We start from the raw sequence: 4,561 nt of genomic DNA, 5'->3' as shown, positions 1-4,561 counted from the left end.
GCCCGTGCTCCCGGTGCCGCAGCTCTGCGCCCGCTCCTGCCGCTCCCAGCTCAGAGAAACCCCCTGAAATCCTCACCTCCTTGTTTTCCTCTCCTCCAAAACTGGGATACAAAGGATCTGAGTCAGCTGGCAAATTCTGAGGATAAGACCCTTCTGAAAATCCTTCCAATCCTCAGTATTTTTCTCTTTTTCCTCTTTTATATAATCATTTTTCTTACCCCATGGATTCCTCCTGCTGCTTCTTGCCTTAAGCACATTCCTGCACACTCCCCTTCAGCCAATCCCTTCCCAGCACACCAACACCATCCATCCCCTGTTGTCTAAATCCCTTCTGAACTTCCCTTCTTGCCCCCCTGGGTGTCCATGTCCCTAGTTAGCTCTGGGAGAATGTGCAAACGACCTCCACATGCTCCCAAGGGACTCTTGAGAGATATTTTGGGATCCTCATCCCTTTGTCCAGGATGCCCTTCTAGCATTCCATATTGTCCCCTCAATGGTTCTACCTGGATCCTAGCTGCGCCCCTCCCCCCCGGGCCTTGGCGCCCCCCTGGAGGGGAATTTGGGGAGGTGGGAGGGGGGAGCGCCAAGGCCGGGCCCCCCCGCGCTGTGGTGGCGGGAGCGGCTGCAGTGGGGAGCGAGTGCGGGCGGAAGCGGCCGAGAGCCCAGCGCTGCCCCAGGCCGAGCTGGCCCAGCTGCATCCGTGCCCCTGCGGTGGGATGCTGTGGGACTGGGGGGGAAGAGGGAGGCGGCAGTGGGTGCTGGGCCTGGGGGCAGCAGGAGAAGGGAAGGAGAAGCTGGGTTGAGGAACAAAATGGTCAAAATATCTATCTCGGGTTTTACAGAAGAAGGAGGAAGAGGTGTGAGCAAGAGTTGGGCCACAGGAGGAGGAGGAGGAGGAGCAGGAAGAGGAAGCAGCACAAGGTTCCTCCCTCCCTGTATGTGCAGTCCCAGGAGTGTTTCCCTGCCCACAGTCAGCAGGTGACTGGAGAGAGGGATCCACGATTTTCACTGGGCTGAATCCTGTTGTTTCTGAGCTTTATTGGGCTAAATGTTGGTGCTTTGTCTTTTTGCAGGGGCTGAATCTTTCTATGCTGGAGGGGGTTTTGCCTGAATTTGGTGTTTGATTAGTTTTTGATCTTTTTGATCTAGTTTTGATGTTTGGAGGATGTCTGGGCTGAATCTTGGTGTTTTGGTTTGTTACAGACACAAGATGCCAAATGACTTTCTGAGATGAACTTGGGCATGGAGGAACCCCCAGTCCAAGGCTCTCTCCTGTCTTTTTTTCCTCCTCATCAGGAATTTTCATACCGTGTCTAAATGGAAGAGGAGGAGGAAAAGTCCTGGAGGTGCCACACAAGGAAGGGCTGCAAACCCAGCCCAGGGAGCTGCGAGGAGGAAAGATCCCCCCAGTGCCAGGAACACGGCCAGAGATCCAGCCGGAGCTCAGAGCTGGGGGAGAAGCCCCACAAGTGCTTGGAATGTGGGAAGGGCTTCAGAAAGAGATCCCACCTCATCCAGCACCAGAGGATCCACACTGGGGAAAAGCCCTACGAGTGTGGGGAATGTGGGAAGAGCTTCAGCCACAGCTGCCACCTGATCCGGCACCAGGTGATCCACACTGGGGAAAAGCCCTATGAGTGTGGAAAATGTGGGAAGAGCTTCAGAGATATCTCTAACCTGATGATACACCAGGTGATCCACACGGGGGAACGGCCCTACACCTGCTTGGAATGTGGGAAGAGCTTTGGGTAGAGCTCCTACCTGAGAAAACACCAGCTCATCCACACTAGGGAGAGGCCCTACGAGTGTCCCCAGTGTGGGAAGAGGTTTCAGCGCAGCTCCCATGTCCTCCTACATGAGCGGATTCACACGGACGAGAGGCCCTTCCGCTGCCCCGACTGCGGGAAGGGCTTCAAGCACAACTCCACCCTCACCGTCCACTGGCGCATCCACACTGGGGAGAGGCCCTACGAGTGTCCCCAGTGTGGGAAGAGCTTCTCACAGAGCTCTCACTTGACCCAACACCAACGGAGGCACCAGTAAGGGAAGCCCTGTGAGTGCCCCGAGTGCGGGAAGAGCTTCGTGCGCTGCTCCAGCTCCATCCCCCATGGGAGGATGGGCGTTGGATGATCCCCAGTGACCCCCGTTGGGCAGAGCCCTGGTGATCCGTGGTCCTGGTGATCCATGTTGGGAAGACACCTGTCTGGGAGGCTCCACATCTTCCTGGCTCCCTGTGGGCACCTGGATGAACACCGGGACAGGAACATCCATTGGGACACAGAACAACAATGGGAATTCCTTGGGGAGAGCGGATTCGTTGACTTTTAATCCTAGAGAACCTTTTCCTGCTGCCTCAGGAGCTCTGTGGGCAGAGAAAAGAAGGTGATACCAAGCTTGAGGGGCCCAAGGGGAGCACACACGCTCTGTGGGGAGGGAGGACACGACCCCCGGGATCCCCCCTCACCTTCCTGCGCAGGCAGAAGCCGAGCCCCAGTGCCAGGAAGACAAAGCCCAACGGAGAGACAAAGCACGGAGGCTCCAATCCCTGTCAGCATCTTGCTGAAGGCAGCATTTCACAGCATCCCTGGGTGTCTGCAGGGTTAAGGCCCTCCAAAACCTCTTACAGACACCCAAAGCCCCTCCAAGGACCCTCCCAGTCTCCCACAGCCCACCCAGGACCCTCTGAAACCTCCTTTGGACTAATTAATTTCAAAAAATTAGGTATTTTAGAAAATTTGGAGATCTCAGCTAGAGACAGGCCTTGCTGCAAGTAGTTAGAGTTAATGATTAAGTGAGAAGCAGGATTTGAGATAATGAATCTCGGACTGAGGTAAAAAATTCCTTTTCATTGTGTGTTTGTTTTTCTGTGCTTATAATGAGAAAAGAGAAACTGATAAACGGGTTCAGGAAGATCACAGACCTTACATCTGGAAACCCATTTCCAAGTCACAAGGGAGGAAACTGGAGTTGTACCAAATGTCATTTGTAATGTCAACCATTGTAAAGGTAGAAAGGTGAGAGTGAGGAAGAGCGGTTTTCCTTCATCTCTTGATGACTCCTCCTTGCCAAAACGACCTCCTCCTCAAATTGGGGCGCCCATCACGCAGGCAGAATGACTTTTTAAACTCATTACCGTACATTTTAATCCAAAGTGGGGAATGGGAAGTGTTAGCATTATGCATATGTATTGGTATTAATATGTATTAGTATTTTGGATATTTAAGACTTTTGTACATAAATAGACACTGGAATCTTTTGTCAGCCTGCAGTGCGTATTAAGGGGTGACTCCTGCACTTACCCAGTGCTGTGATTTAAACATCCACTTTGTAACTTTAAACTGTTGGAGTGGTTTTTTGTCCATTAACAGATTGATGTTGATACTGGATCAATATCACTATTTTGGTAAATCACTGCCAGTCTCTTCCCAGCCTCCCCAGGACCCAGCAGAGCCCCTCCTGTTCCTCTCAGGATCCCACAGCCCCCTCCCAATTTCCCCCCTCTGCCCCTGGACCCCCAGACCCTCTCCCAGTCCCTTCCAGCCCCACCAGGACTCATCAAGACTCCTCCCAGTCTCTTCCCAGCACAACCAACCTCATCCCAATCCCTGCTTTCCAATCCCCAATCTCCTTCCAGCTCCTCCAAGCTCACTCAAATCCCTCCCAGTGACACCCAGCACCCCCAAACTCCCTCCCAGTGTCCACCAGCACCCCCAGAACCCCATCCCACCCTCCCCAACATTCTTCAAACCCCTTCCCAGCCATCCTAAGCACCTCAATCCCTTCCCCAGTTTAAACCAGTCTATCTCTAACTCCCTCCCAGTTCCTCCCAGCACACCCCAATCCCCCTCTGGGCCCCCCCAGTGCCTCCCCCGCTGCCCCCGGCGCTGTGGGGGCCGGGCCGTGCCCCAGTGCCGGCTCAGGGGGTGCTCCAGGCTGCCGTGCTCCACCTGGCAGCTGGAGCTGAGCCCGCATTGCCGGGGGCGGTTTCCAGCAGCACCAGGAGCTGCTGGCTCCAGTCCCCGCTGGGGAGCACGGCAGTGGCCAGCACGTGGCCCGAGAGCTGCTGCTGGCCCTGGGAGCAGCTCAGCTGGATGTGGGCAGGGGAGAAATCCATCAGGGAGCAGAGCAGGCGGCCGGGGCCGGGCTGGGAGCTGGAGGGCACCAGCGAGATGGACACGCTGGGATGGGCACTGGGAGAGATGGGAGACGAGTTGTGTGGCATTGAGAGGGACTGGGAATGGACTGGCAGGGACTGGGATGGCACTGAAAGAGATGAGAGTGGATACTGGGACACTGGATGAGGGCGTGGAGGTCTGGGAGTGAAGTGAGAATGAATTAGGAATAGACTGGGAATGGCTAAAAAGGAGTGGGAGGGACTGTGATGGCATTGGGCGGGACTGTGGTGGCACTGGGAGGGACTGTGGTGGCAATGGGAGGGACTGTGGTGGCACTGGGCGGGACTGTGGTGGCACTGGGAGGGACTGTGGTGGCACTGGGCGGGACTGTGGTGGCACTGGGCGGGACTGTGGTGGCACTGGGAGGGACTGTGGTGGCACTGGGA

The 4,561-nt window shown here is 55.5% G+C and overlaps 1 long non-coding RNA gene across 1 annotated transcript; it reads left to right on the top strand.

Moving 5' to 3' along the window:
• The first annotated feature begins 842 nt into the window (after nt 1–842).
• Nucleotides 843–3,338, top strand: LOC147645893 (uncharacterized). Its single transcript, XR_002871981.2, has 2 exons — nt 843–978; nt 1,204–3,338. It is a non-coding gene; the product is annotated as an uncharacterized LOC147645893 (long non-coding RNA).
• Nucleotides 3,339–4,561: the final 1,223 nt, after the last annotated feature.

This window comes from Cyanistes caeruleus, unplaced genomic scaffold (genome assembly GCF_971803275.1).
Source record: "Cyanistes caeruleus unplaced genomic scaffold, bCyaCae1.hap1.1 HAP1_SCAFFOLD_146, whole genome shotgun sequence".
NCBI classification, from domain to species: domain Eukaryota; kingdom Metazoa; phylum Chordata; class Aves; order Passeriformes; family Paridae; genus Cyanistes; species Cyanistes caeruleus.
Note: the sequence above shows the minus strand (reverse complement) of the source record. Positions and strands in the feature narration are given on the sequence as shown.